This window comes from Ptiloglossa arizonensis, chromosome 12 (assembly GCF_051014685.1).
Source record: "Ptiloglossa arizonensis isolate GNS036 chromosome 12, iyPtiAriz1_principal, whole genome shotgun sequence".
NCBI lineage: Eukaryota > Metazoa > Arthropoda > Insecta > Hymenoptera > Colletidae > Ptiloglossa > Ptiloglossa arizonensis.
The window spans coordinates 3,910,395-3,925,896 of NC_135059.1; the positions used below are offsets into that span (position 1 = coordinate 3,910,395).

General features: G+C 46.1%; 2 protein-coding genes across 10 annotated transcripts in view; one reads left to right on the forward strand and one right to left on the reverse strand.

Annotated features, from left to right (window-relative positions):
- The window catches only part of LOC143153090 (uncharacterized), a 97,057-nt gene that overhangs the window by 74,859 nt on the left and 6,696 nt on the right, over window positions 1-15,502 (reverse strand). The window lies entirely within an intron of this gene.
- The window catches only part of Tn (tripartite motif containing protein thin), a 96,510-nt gene that overhangs the window by 32,511 nt on the left and 48,497 nt on the right, over window positions 1-15,502 (forward strand). The window contains exon 1 of one of the 9 annotated variants that reach the window (XM_076323911.1): window positions 10,398-10,653. The exons of the other annotated variants lie outside the window; for them this stretch is intronic. The gene's annotated coding sequence lies outside the window, so the exon portion shown is untranslated. Of the gene's footprint in view, window positions 1-10,397; window positions 10,654-15,502 lie in introns of those variants that run through there. 9 annotated transcript variants of the gene reach the window in all.

Sequence of the window (15,502 nt, forward strand, 5' to 3'; positions counted from 1 at the left end):
TCGACGATACTTGTTAGCGCGAGCTAAGCGAGAACACGGATTCCCGCGGGGACCTCTCCTATAGACGCTTCTACCTTCGATATCCCGATAAATACTCGTCCAAGTGAATAAAAGGTACGGGGGAAACTCGCCTGGAATAATCCACTTCACGACTTCGCGCGTAGCAAATTTTTCCACGGCCGAAAACATTTGAGAGTGCGACTCTCCACGGAGGAACGTTTTTTTAGCGACACGTATGGGTCTTCTCTGACCCAGAGAATCTTTCTCATCCCTCGACCACACGGTTAAAAAAGCATTTCCTATGCGACGAGGCCAATCACATGGTTAGACTCACGGCCAGCTTCGATGACTTCGAGATACTATGTTCTTCTTCTAATCTTGCATTATCGTTCATTTTGTATATTTTTAAACAGGATTTAAATTCGTACAATGTGTAGTTTCATTGCGAAAGAAACTTCGTTTGATGTTTTATTCCGAATCGACGTGAAAGGAATGTTGGATAGTAGGCTGTCGACAGGAAGGTCCAGGAGAATAACATTTATTATTTTATACATTTATAAAGCCGATAAATTGTACCAAAAAAGAATCTTATATCTTGGAATGTTAGAGAATACGTATGGAAAGAGATAAGAAGTTTCATCGTGGTTGTACGTTGTAAAAAAAATTGCTGAAAATCATTTATATTTTAAGATTACATTCGAGTCTCCCTCCTTTTGAAACGTCACACATTGCCTTGCGTTTTCGTGACTTGGAGCATCGTAACTCGAACCCATTGCTCGCGGCGAGTTCAATCTCGCTGCTGGCCTCGTATAGAAGCTACTGTGGTGCGATTTTCGTTAGAAATGGAACACGTAATGGAACTTTTATTCGAAAAATTGACGAGAGCAACTTGACGCTGTCTCTCACGTGGTCGTCTAAACCATATTGAAATGGATAAATATTGTCACGTTCGTACGATTGTTGCACGACCGTAATGCGCAACGACACCGTGGCCATTCGTTCAGTTATCGTTTGTTCGTTTCGCGGTTGAAAAAACTTTCTTCCTCCTCGAACGGTACGAATTGGATTTCCTAATCGTCCTAGAAGCTCAACGGAGGAAGGAAAACAAACATCGCTCGGGTTTATCTTGCTCCGTTGAAGAATCGTCGAACCACTCGCGTCCGTTTCTCAAACCACAGGTACGAGGGCCATTTTATCGTTATGATGATTTTCAAAGCTCGACGCTTGCGAGAGCGCTCTTTCAACGGCGCGTCAAATCATTCGAAAGTAATCGTTCCGATTTGTCGAAGAGAGATTCTCATTGAGCGAGTTATCGCGATTACGAGAACGAATCGCGTCTGAGTTCGTCACAGTGATACCAAAATTCTCTCGAGCATATATAATAATCTTGAATCGGATCTTCCGGTTGGAGATTCGGAAATTTGTTCCGATTCCGAGCTGTACGAAAGTACATCCGCGAACGCATCTCCAAAGTTGGTTACATCCTCTCTTGCTTTCGGATCAACGATGCACAAAGCTGAGCTCGCTCTTAGCAGACCCCATTAGTATAATCTGCAATTTACCGCAAAAGCCTCTTTCGTTCGATGCGTTCGCGAACTCTGCCCGAATACATTGATTCCAACGAAACGTACGACCGTACTTTTACCGCAGAATTAATACCGTACACGACCGATGAAACGAACAAAAGAAATACAAGTGTCGACGACATCGAAGACAGTGATGTTAAACATACGAGACGAGAAACTTCGATTATAGAGAACAGGTGACAATGGCTGACGAAATGGTAGTCACAATAAGAAACAATCCGACTAGAACGTTGACTGCACCCCGAAAGGTTCTCGAGACTACAAAGGAGTCGACTCATGAGGTGAAAAACGAGCAAATACAGAGATTCAAACCTTCAAATCGTAACCACCCAAGCGTTTAATCCAGTTCCTTCCTACAAACACCGGTACATTACTATCTTAATAATTCACCCGCACAAATTCAATTAAACGTGCAAGGACGCGCATATTTATTATAGAATTGCTGCCATACACGATCGAAGTACGTAAAACGAGTACAAGTTTCAACGACATTGTAAACCGATGTACAAAACGAACGAGAAAAAATTAACACCCAACAAACACGGATCATAGTCCTAGCTGCAGGATCGACGTCGTTCGCGAACGTAATGCAGAAAAGAAATACAAGTTTCGACGAAATCGAAGATCACGACGGTGAACAAACGAAACGGGAAACTCCGATTAAACAGGAGACGTTGGAATGGCTGGCGGAATGGTAGTCACAGTAGTCGAATTAACCAAAAGTTTGGAAACCGTTACTGACCATCCCGGTCGGTTAGGCCACGCGGTCACACCGGTCACGAGCATCGAGTTCGTGACTATTCTGGCGTGTCCTCGAGCACACTTATCAGCGATTTCGGACACTCGTGACAAAGTTTGCTCCACGCGTTGCCTCGCTGACGGCGAGAGAAGTTATAACGTTCCACCGATGAGAGTGTTTAAGCCCTCGCGATCGCTCCAACAACGAAAACATCGTTGATCGAGTGACGTGGTTACTCGCGTGTCGAGTCGATAGGGACAACGATCGTGATAACCGATCACATTCGGTAGAAATCGAACCTCGGAAAACTCACCACGAGTCATCGTTTCTTCGCTCTGAATCGCGTCGACGTTAAAAACAGTCTTTCCGCTGAATAACGAAACTCTTGTCGAATCTCGATACAAAATAACGACGTAACGATAAAATATGACCTTCACCGCGTCGATACGACGCGAAGGGAAGACACGACAGCTCGTTAATTATCTCCGAAATGGACATTTCGGTTCTTCGAACCGGATTCGATATTCTCCTTCGAGCCGAGAGTTCGACGTTTGAACGTTCGATCGGGGACGCGTGTCCGGAGTAGGGACACTTTGGACACCAAAGTCGATTCGATGATCGATTCGAGACTCCGGGAAGCAAATGAATTGTTCTTTCGGTGGTCGCGACACACCGTATTGATCTCACGAGCTGTCAATGGGCCGTGACTCGCGGGTTGAGAGACACTGGTCCAGAATGGCTCGGAGCGGGGGTGGCAGGTGGTGCGACCTTGAACGATCAATTGATCTCGACCACGGCGAGTGCATGCGTACTACAGGTCCGATCGTGAAAATCGATCGTCCGTGAAAACCAATTCCGGCGGGAAAGAAAAAAGGGGTCTCGTTACGAATTCGAAGACGCGGACGGATAAATCGATGCAACGCGCGAAACGGGTGAAGCCGAAGTATCCTCGGTGAAGATCAACGAGGCCGTGAATGTCCAGCTGTTGAATGTTCCCCGACAAGCGTCGAATCGGAGCGAACGACGCGGAACACCCGAGACAAGTACAGAGGAGACTAAACTCGAAACGCGTATCGAACGAAGGGGATTCCGTAGGATGGACAGCGCGGATAGCTGAAATTTAGGAAGGTGAAAGACAGGGACCATTCGCAAGGAGGAGGTAAAAGGAAGAAATGCGAGGGAATCAAGGAAACCGGGGATTCCTCTTGGGAAAAGAGAGAAGGGAGGGCATGTTGAAAACGAGGGAAAAGCCACCGGTAAAAGAACTTTCAGCCGGTCGACTGACAGTGGAAAAATTCATATAGATTTTTCCTGGTGGACTACACCCGCCGGGACATTTGTCAATTAGAAGGGGCTCGAAAGGGTACAAAATACGAGCCCTGTACAGAATGCTATTTTTTTTTTTCGTTTTTTTTTCTTTTTTTTCGCCGAAAGAAATCGATAGGGGCCCGTACGCGTTGAAACGAACAACGGTGCACGTCGACGCCGAGAAATATACACGGTTTCCCTGGCATTAATCTCGGACAGACTAATACGGAGGCTGTACACGCGACGATTTATCGTACGATCAGCTCTACGACGAATTGCAACGATCCTCGTCTTGTCGTGGGCCCGTTTTTCCTACAAACGTACGACGAATCTTACCGACAAAATTGTGGCATTATGGAATTGTTCAGCGCGAGAGGAAATGTAAATAGAACGTTCATTTTTAGATAAATATAATACAGTCGTGCAAGTGAGTATGGTTACGAACAAGTTAACAGATCGTAACGATCACGTCGGCACACCAACGGAAAAAATAGGAAAAATATGGAGCTCATCCACCATTCCTCGACTTCTCAAGTACTGCACGGTTCATTGTCGTTGTATTCCGACAAAAATAATACAACTGCTCGATCGTCCAGGAACAATAGCGCACGAAGAATTTCGAAGAAGACAGTGGCAAACCTCGCAGAGTTCTTATTGCTAGATAATTTCTGAGCAATTAAGGGGGAATATATAAATTGTGCAAACACTGACGTTTGAACCGAAATAGTAACATAAAATTGGTACGTAAGCTACGCGCTACGGAACTACAAGATTGTCCACAGGTACAATTAATTTAATTTAATTAGAAAGAGCCGTCAAGTCTACCGGTGGAAAGATTGAAAAATTACACTATTTCGGAGCTCCATTATTTTCCTGGTCCGAGATATTTTATAATCTCGACCGGTTCGAGTTCCAGTTTCGATTCCTCGGAATGTCCACGAGCTGCTCGCTCGCTCTGCGAAATATTTAACGATTCGAACGGCTGGCGCAGCTACGAGACCGTCGACCACAGCGTCGACGATTGTTTCGAAATCTGACGTCGCGACGGTATCTTGGCGTCGAGGTTGGGAACAAATCTCGAGCGTGTAACGGCGAAAGAATCGTCACTTCGAGCCAATTTATCGTTGCACGACGCGATGGGACCCGATTGGCGGAGCCATCGGTAATTTTATTCCGTAGGCGAAACACGTTCGACTCAAATTTATTAATCGTATCGTTTCTCGATTAATTACAACCGCGGTAACGATAAAAGGCTGCGCATACAATGAATTTAACGTCCCTGTAAACTTTTCCCGCCCGATAATACGATCTATTATCGCGATAAACGTCCACCGGACCGACCGTAAATTTTTCTACTCGACGAAATACCGTCCCCGTTACGAACAATTTTCATTTTACGATCGCGTTCATTTGAGTAATCACACCACAGCCGTACACTGTCCCCTGTACCGACCAAGCACTGATCTCTCTCAACGCGTTGAATGCCACGGCGGTCACCGATGACCGGCGCTCCAAATTTAAAACGCGTCTTTGAAGCGCTTCCAAGACACGAATGCTAATACTTGTAAACCTTTCGCGTTACCGTCATTAACAGTAACAGCCGGCAAACTGTTGAATATTTCTAATTTTCGCGCTACAGTTCGAACAATGCTTCGAGACCATATCGAAATACGAGAAAATGGCGTAAAATTAACTGTTGAAGGCGTTCGTAAAGAATGAAACGTTATCGAGCGCCAAGTACGGACACATCGAAAGGAAACGATACTTGAAAATCGTCTTTAAGACGATTCGAGAACGGTGCATTCTTACCGAAACCTGAATTTTGTCAATTTATATTTCATACGTGAGTTTTGCTCGGTATTTCGCGTTATTGGATTATAAATTCTTTATTTTGCCAACGGCTGTTGGTTTTGTTTCACGATCGTGACATAAAGATTGCAAGGATCAAAACGAACCGAGAGTCCGCTGGCCGAGTAGTGGTTAAAATATCGTAGAACACGACGCACGAGCCCTGGTTTTCGATACACCGTAAACCGCCACCCGTGGGACACTCGAAACCCCAAACGCGTTCACTTCGTGGAATTTTCCATTTCCAATTTCTCGACGACCTACCTTCCACCTCTGACGATTTCTTAGCCAACAACGAGTATCCCTTGCTCTCTTATCCGGAGCCCAAAACAATTACGTTCTGGCCCGGTGAATAGTTACGGTTACACTTTCGACAGTTACGTGGGAACCATTTTGTTATAGATATCTTCGAATTCTTGTGCGCCATAGATTCGAAATGAACCACCGTACCGCGATAACGAGTTTTCCTCGCGAGCGTACCTCAATTTCCAACGTGGCTCTCTGTTACATAAATTTGTGATTCGCGTCACCACACGGTACACCGTCGAGTGTTGGACGACCTTATCTATCCAAAACGACGCTCGGGAGACATTTTTACCCAACATGCCATAAAGGATGGCCGTTTATTCGACACGCGATTGGAAATATTCCAACAAGCACGTCCAAAGGTCGGAATACCGGAACAAAAAGCCTCGACAATTTTCCGACCAATTACCTTCGTAAATTGTACAGTGTATACGATACGAGACACCAAACTTTGAACGCCTTTATTATTTTCTTACGAAGGAAACTCATGGATCGATTAGAAAAAATATCGTTTCCTAATTTCTCGTCGTACAAATGCATCCTGCTTAAAAAAGTGTTTGTATTCGAGTAACGAGAAGTATTTTAAAACATCGTCGCTCTTCTTCCTTGGCGAAACGTTCTCATTTTCGAGGAAGAAATCTCTTCGTTGTCGTCTCGTCGAGGCACAGGGACGATCTCGGCGGCGAGAGAAAAAAAGAAAGAAGAAAAAAAAGAAAAAACAGATAATGACATTCGCGGGAAGCGTCTATTGTTATCGCGGGAATAGCGTGCACCTAGATGCATACCGGGGTGTACTTAATTAAGTTCGTTTACGGTCGTTCGCTCGGGCTTTTATTCGTTGGAGCAATAGTGCCACCACTAGGTAAGAAAATTCCCAGTTATCGACTACGTGCTGCCGGATCCGACCGAGTTTCGTCGCCTCGGACACAGCCACACGGTAAATTCCGGGGCAGAAAGCTGTCTTGCCGACGAGAGAAAAGCTCGGGTCGATAAGAAAAGCCAGCATTCTGCCGTGGCTATTCTGAGAGAGCCCTCCCTGAGAATACGCAGCGCTGGAGAACCGAAACGCTTCGGCTAACTTTAGCTCGGATTTTCGTGCCGATGCTGGCCGCTAATAGGAGCGCAGACCCGCAATCGGCAAACCCTTTTTCACGAGTGTCACTATTTCTGGACGAGGAACCTTTTGTACTGTGCTCGAAACCACGAAACGTCCCACCTAGAATACTCTCTATTCCTCTAAGAATGTCTAGGCCGCTCCGTTTGCTTCTCGGTGTACGTTTTACACGGGGAACGTTTAAAAATTCATCGTTCAACCGTGAACGTTGTCGTTTCCCTTACGCTGTACAGATTTATTTCAATCTTTCGCCCAAAGATACTTCCAAACAAACGATCGAGATCTTTGTCTACTTTCGTTGCAACGAAACGCTTTACGTATCTGTGAACAATTCCACGCTAACGAGAAATTTTTTTCTTTCTTTCTGTACCTCGATCGTTACGCGGCTATTATCAATTACGTGTCGTGTTCGTTGTATTTCGCACAAAATACGCGTTGCTTTAATTACGTACTATTTTCGTATGACGGTAATAATAACGCATTGATTGCACCGTGTAAAAAGAAAAGGTAGGTACGGAGTGGTGTAAAATTGCGAGACACAGCTGTTGTTAAGTCTGACTTGTAACAACGCGGAGAAACGAGAGAAGGAAAAAATGAGAATAATTTTAATAACGTACCCCTACGATGTTGAAAAGGAAAGATGGTCCGAACGCGTATCACGGTGCAACAAAGACGTTATTATTATTGTTCCACGAAAGTGTACGAGTTGAAAATATAACGCGGAATTTGGTTTCCCGTTGGATCCTCGTTTTCGTGGAAATCGATCCGACAAACAAGCGGAACACCGGATCGCAGCGCGTAATTTGAGATATCCTGTATAAATAGAAATTACAACGTTACACGAAATCGTATATATCATAATAATAGTGGAGCGCGGGAAATTTATAGCGACGAAAAATCAATAGGGAACGAAAGTAATGGCAGCGTTTCAAATATAGCCGACTACGGAGCGCAGTCCCGATATCGGTATCATAATGGTTTTTTCCAGTTGGTCGTACACACGAATGGAAAACGAGCCACCGGGATGCAATTCTCGAAAATTTTTACTGCGCGAGTGTATCCGATCATCTGGATTAGCCTTTAATATTGGCCTCGGTGCTTGGCGTGCCGCCAGATTGAATATAATTGATATCGATTCGCATTGACGCCGTGCACGCCATTGCATCGTTTTAACTTTAATTACAATAAACGGGTTAAGGCGTAATTTCTAATCGACGTTAAATTCGGTCGTTTCGCGCGTTCCGCTCGCTATTGAAAATCTATACATCGTAAACTGTCGCGATCAATACCGATTCCACTCGCAATTTTTAGCCTCGTTAAGAGACAGAATCGAGCGACACCGTTACGATCGAAACAACGAAGCAAAATAAATAATTTTCCCGCGAAGAATTACAAATTTTGTTCGCGATCACAAAAATACGAAATAAATGAGAGAACGTTGCTCTCGATCGATATCAAATTTTCGATTCGAGATCAACCTAAGCTGTCTCGCTCTTTTACGATACTTTCGCGTTGTACTTATCGTTGTACACGACACGTGTGTATATTTGACTAAATCTCCCGAGAATTGATAATTTTCGATCGAAACGAGAGACTATCGTTAGTGCAACCAGAGTTACGTAAAGTAATACGAACGCGAGGGAGCTCGAAACGAAATACTCGAGAGACGTCTTCGATTATCTAATGCGACCGCCTCGTCTAAATTTACCGTACCGTGTTGTTCGACGCATAATAAATAAATGATGGATCACGAGGCGACGAAGAGACGCGGATACGAGTGCTCTCTATATCGGGATCGATGATTAAAGACGCAGAAGAATAGCGACGGTCGTGTCGATGGTCCACTTTCACTGTTCAATATTGATTTCCGATGGCGGTCGTGGCTCGTGAGCTCGAATAGGCGTTTCGCATCGATCGCGAGCCGCGAACGACGAAACGCGTATTAACGCCCGCGTTAAAACGGAAGCCTTTATCAAATGGCGCTCGTTTACGCGGACATCGTCAATCTCCAGCTACAAACCAAGGATCAGGGATCAAATCCTCGGAATTGTCACGAGCAATTCGAATCGAACGAGATTCGACGAGTTGGGCCCTCGTCAACGACTTCGATCGTGGAATTAACTAGAATCGACAACACGAAACTATTTTACTATTTTTCATTTTCGTTTCTCGGGACAACGACGTTCGAACATTCCCAAGTTCTCGATTTATAGAAATATACTTTAGAATACTCCAGAAATATTTTTCGTAATTTCGAGAATTTGAGAAAATATTGCGTGTACTGTACACGCGATGTAAATTAATACGTACCCCTACGCAACTAGTTCGTACACTCATACGCGTATCTAGACTATGGTAACATCATCGAGCGATCTCGATTTGAATATTCAACGATCAGCAACTGACGTTCGTGGAATATTAGATTGTTCAAAAAGGCATGGAGTGGCGATACGGTCGTCAAGTCCGGTGAACGTTGATTTATCAATTACAGCAGATGTGTAAAATCTTCTCGTTCGGACACTTTCGAAACGTGATGCAGAAAGTGACGATAATTCGTTAAATGAATCGGTGACACGTTTGGAAAGATAATCCCGGTTAACCATAAATAAACTGACACGTTTAGCTCGACTCCGATCCGATGGATTTCCCGAATACGAAAATTCTTCGTTGTTTGCATTCGAACGAGGCGCGATTTTATTTTGGAGATTCTCAAGAATTTCCCATCGGGATTCTCGAGTCCTGGGAAGTATTGGAGGGGGAAATTTGGGAATTCCTGGATCTTGAGAAACGGTAAGAAAAACTGTCGGGTAAACACGATCACTGTCCGTAACGCGTTCGATTTCGTTTCCACGTTGGGCGCGTCACCGTTGAATAACAACCCCGAAGACCTTTCCCGATTCTCAATGGCGAATCGAGGCGAAAAAAGCTCGAAAGATTCGCTTCACGAGGGACAACGCGGACGACTCCAAAGACGTTAAATTTACACCAAGGTCGCTTTTGTCTCTTCCCGTTCGCGCGCGTTCACGCAACGATACAAATCTCTTGCTCTCTTTCTCTCTCTCTTAGTCTCTTCTCTCTTGGTCTCTCGTTTTGTCCCACGATCGAAAACGAATTTTCGTGTCGGTGACCGACGAATCCGCGCGAATAGTGTTCCGTTCCGCACGGCTCGGAACTGTCCGCCGACACGCGCGTACGTACACGCGTGCACGCTCCTATTCTAAACGGGTCCCGGTGCTGTGTTTCGTTCCTTCTCGCGTGGATCTTTCGTCGAAAACGAGCCGCCGGAAATCGAAGGTCTCCGTTTAAATATAGCTCGCGCCTCGCTAGCGTAAGTCTGGCCACTGACGTCGAAAAGTGTCAGTATACCCCTGGACCGACCGATTCCAGGAGCACGCCGATCCCGTCTCCCAGTGTCCCGTGAAAACCGATCGCGCGACATCGCTTGGCGTTCACTGCTCGCGGTTGATCACCAAACGGAGGATCGCGCGTGCGCGGATGGATCGATAGCGAGCACACCAGCGTGTCGCGTGTGAGACCCAAAAACAGTTCTGTGCGCGGTTTCGCGTCTCGTCCAGAGGAAACGAAATCTCTATAGGAGCGCGTTTCTTTCCCCTAAGAGTCGATATACCTCGAAGACGGAGACGGTTCCTCGTCGTTTCGAGATCAAGTCGAGGAACTAGGATTTGTTTTATGCCGACGCTTTAACGCTAGAGGTCGAGTGTCGCCGGTGTGTTTCGTACACAATTCTCTGGGTACGTATGTATGTACGCTCGGATCGCGTTCCGTGGATCTACACGTTCTCGTTTCCGTTTTCGTTCACGTTTTCCACGCTGCAACGAGACTTTCTCCGTTTCGAGGAGTCGCGTTGCGGAGAATCGTCGACGATCGTTCCACGATCCGATGGAAAATCTACTCGCGTTGTTGTAGAGGTTAAAGACCCGTAGAGGGACCCTGAGACCGAGCAAATTGAATTTTCGCGTGTAAGGTCGTTGCTTTCGGTTTCGGTTTGCTCCGAACTGGTAAAAAGACGCGCCTTTAACCGGTCTTTGTCCCGGATGGATCAAAGGACGTTCTCCAAGGCACGGATTTTTCGACGCGATTCCAACGGAACGTTCAACCATCCACGGTTCCCCGCTGATCATGGAAATAAAGAGATATTTATCCAAGCGAAGGGTGAACTCGTTGAAACGACGCCCAGAATTTTCGGCGCGATTCGACGCGGACAAAGGAAAAAGCTGAATCATTCGCGACGCCATTAGATTACTTGGCGCGAAAATAATAACACGCCACGTGCATCACGCGACGCGTCACCGACCGAAATTTCGACGTATTCCGCGCTTTGTTCGCGTTTCCCGCCAAATTTCACCGACCTTCGGAAAAACTATCCAAACGACCGAGAACGAAGTCATCGGTCGCGAAAATCTCCACGGACGATTCGCTCGCGTATCAACAGAAGCGATAAAAATACTTCTATAAAAGAAATCTGATTTAGAGTACGCGACGTACAAAGTTTCGTCGAACTTTCTTTTTATTACGGAAAGAGATTCGTTCGCGTAGGACTCGAGTCTCTTTAGAATTTATACGATAGAAGTTTTGAAATTTTCGTGAAAAACAAATTTGCGTTGGAAGAAACACACGTTACGTACGTACCTTTTTCGAAACGAAACGAGAATACTTAAATATACAATTTCACCGAGAATCGTTTACCGTTTCATAGCCAAAAAGGGGATCTTGTATTTTTCGTCCACGTATTTTTCCATAAAGGAAACTTATTCGAAATCTTCCCCAATTACGACACTGTGCTTCCTTGTAAATTTAAAAGTAGAAATATCTTTTCTTCCGCGGAAAACGACTCAGTACCGAGTTCGTAGATACAGGAAATCTGTACGGGCAAATCGATACTATTTGCATCCTGAACGTCACAATTTCGTAGCACGTTATCGCGAAACGCTTAAAAACGAAAACGCAGAAACGTTCACCCTAGGCATAAATGGGTTAAACGCTTTGGAAATCCCAGAATCGCTGGTTCTTTGTCTCGCACGTTCCGGGAACGTTCTTGGCCCGAGTTTTCGCCGAATTTTCCCGTGAGTAAGACCGAGCAGTTCGCGCACAGTGGGGAAGGTACAAAGTATGAGCCGCGTTGTTGCTTTTGGAACGATCGCGATTGCAATCGCATCGCAATGGATTTCAATATCGCTTCTGAGCAACCGAAGAACAAACCCCAGGAACTTCGGTTTACTGAAATTCGATTAAACCCTTTGAGTACCACTGACGCTTATGAACGTTCGATCTTTCGGTTCGATGCGTGCGATGAACGCCAATGGACGTCGAATGAACGCGTTTAACGAAATTCGACTATGAGATTTTCCAGCATCGAAAGGATCGAAATGCGAAACATTACTGGGAACAATGCAACGTAATTTTGTTAAGGTTGTAACTCGTGAAATCGTTCTGTGTCGAATCGTTTGGATCGTGATTAAAATTCTACACCGAGATCGTTTCGTTCGAGGGCGTTGGTAGACCAAAGTTCGACAGCTGATTTCGCACTTTGTGATCTAGCGAAAAGTGTAGAACAAGCTTGTCTAATTAGGACTATGCTCAAGTTCTACATTCGTCCTTGTACAAATTCAAGCCTGTTCGATTTCTTCCTTTCCCGTATTAAAACGCGGAAAAGTGAACCGAGAAGATACCAAAGATATTTTTTTTACGCGAAAACACGTTTCAAAGCTGCCCGATGACACCTCGACTATTAAAAGAAATACGTGCGCACAGTCTGCAAACACGATTTTGTCTAAACAAACGAATACATTCCGATGAAACTTTGCATTCAGTTTCTACGTTCTCGTTTCGAACGTAATCGCGACTTAATCTCGAAAAGAAAATCGATTCACGTACGAAGGCTAGGTCACTTGAAATTTGTTTACTCTTCGTAGACGTTCGTTATACTCCATTGCCTATATTTATCGCAACGACCGCGAGACTCCATCGAATAAATTCCAGTAAATTTCACGCCACGACTTTGAAGTCGTCGTTGAGACTGAACACCTTGAAAATAAATCCTCGATCTCGTAGCGGGTTTCTTTCGTTCGGTATTGCAAAATTCGCTCTCGATCCTCGAGCGGACGATTCCAGCTCGGTTCGAGACGCGGGGCGGTACAGGGAGGCCTTCGTGGCACTGTTCGCACCGATAACAATGGAAATCTACAGGAACTGGTTAAGTCAAGGAGCTTCGGGGCGCGTTGTCAGGATTAACGTTCTACTTCGTCCCGGACCCGCGTCATCCGGAAAGTTGCTGTACAATAGGCGGGGGCTGGCTGACTGGCTGGCCGCCTGTTGCACCCCAGAATTTCTCTTCAAGATCAACAAGTGGTTCGTCTAAGAGTAACAATGGTTTCTAATGTCGCGGCGTGCGGCGCTGCGGCGCTGCGGCGCGGTTTCCGGTGCACCGGGGGCGCCCCGATTTGTTCGCCGCGCGGCCTTCCGCGTGGTTCGAAACTTGCGAAACTCCGAATGGATTTGGCTCGATCGTCGTCTACGTGTCCGCGAACGCGTTTCGCGAACGATGTTTCCCACCCCGTCCGTTCTCGACGCGGAATCCGCTCGGATCTCGATTTTAAATTTAACCCGGCCGCGTACACCGATGTCAGTTCGGGAGACGATCGACGCGACGAGCTGCGAAACTCGAGGGAAACGATCGCGAAATCGCTCGTCCGGCGCGGACGTTTTACGACGATCGGAAAAATACCAATATCTTCGTATACGTAGATCGTTTCGACGCGATCTATAAAAGAAACTTTCAAAGCGAACTGGAACAAGAAAAAAGCATCTTGCACTCGTGTAACCGAACCTGGTGAACGCGATTCGTATCGACGTAGCAACGTTCGTTACGATATATTTAGATTCGATCGCGAATAGGCGAGAAGATTCCCACGGACAACGCGGAGAAAGAAACGCAAAGTTACGCGTACGTTGTCTCGTACACCCCGTAGTAGTCGAGAACCAACCACGCAGACACGGATGCATCTTAGCCCTCGAAGTCGGTTAAATATACGCGCAAGACTCGTAGTCTTCCGTTTCTTCGATCGGTGCCTTCCGAATTAACTTCGGCGTGCGCCGCCCGAGTTACACAATCCTTGCGATTTAAATTTAACCGATCTCCGCAGCGTCGATAAGTGCTCTTTTTACGAGCGAAAAGAAATCACCGGAGAAGTATTTTTAAAATAAATTCCACCCACAATTGGAACCTCGATCGAAGAAGGTGTCGCGGGAACCTCGGAGACGGAGAAACAGCGGCGAATAGAAATAGCCGAGTATTAATAGGTGGCTCGTTATCGAAAAATCTACCGACCGGACAAAACTCGGTTCCTCTGTCTCGAGCCGCGCAAGGATTTACCAGGGATATTTTGCTTGGCTCCGAGACCGTGTCGCATCGATCAAATCGTACGGGGACACTTCGCGGACCGAGGAATCGTATATTCCCGCGAGCAAACGTTTTTAATAATTCCGCGCGCGTTCGTAAAACACGGCGAGATCCCGATCGTAAATTGGCCCCGGGTTAGTTTCGAGACGCTCGGACGTGCGAGGATACGAGCGGAACTCGAGACACCGCGATTGCCAAGCTCTTCTCTAATTGCGAGACCGAGTCTTCCTTTCGGCCCAATTTGCAGCGCGACGGAGTACACGGACGCCCTACGAGTTCGTTCGTCCCTACGGTAGACACGATTTCGCGCGTCTACGCCTCGAAACGGAACAACGAACCGAGTCTTCCTTTCGGCCCAATTTGCAGCGCACCGAGTACACAACGACGCTCCGCTACCAGTTCTTTCGTTCTTCCGGTGCGCGAGATATCGCGCGTACGAAGTTCTCGAAAGCGAACAAAGAACGACTGCGACGAGAACTCGACGTTGTCTCGACGCGACGGCTAAGAAGAGAATCGAAACGTTTATCGAAAAAATGTACTGTTCGAAATCGCACGGCGAAACGGAAGTGGTCGAGACCGTCGAGAGGAAAATATTCGAGCGTCGAATACTAGTATACGTAATGTACGCGAGCTAGCTAGCACACGACACGGTGAATAACGACTTGGCAAAACAGAGATCTCGAATTGCAACAGGACGCGGATTACGAGTTCGAACTATTTATTAGCTACGACGACCGGTGACTTCGTGTTTCACGGAGTGACGCGAAGTTCGAAAATATTTCATAGCGATCCGTTGGAACGCGTGACGCAGATCGATTCGATAAATAGAGTAACTAAGCCACCGTGTCCCGACGAATTGTACGAGTAGGTTAGGATTACGGCGTGCTATATTTTTTCACGCAACGTCGAACCTTTCGGTACAAACATTCCACGCGTCGATAACTTTCCCGTCGCCGTGTATCCGAATTTTTTCAAATATATTTCTGACTCGGGGAACATTTTATTTCGAAACACGACGCTCGGATTCCAATGCTCTTAGCCAGGATCCTCGTTTGTCACGATAACGATGATCTATCAAAAATAACGCTAATAATACCGATAAGAACGGTACGGGATAACGTCTCGGTACACGGTAAATTCGAAAAACATGCGACAATGTAGCGAATCGGCCAGAGATCGTA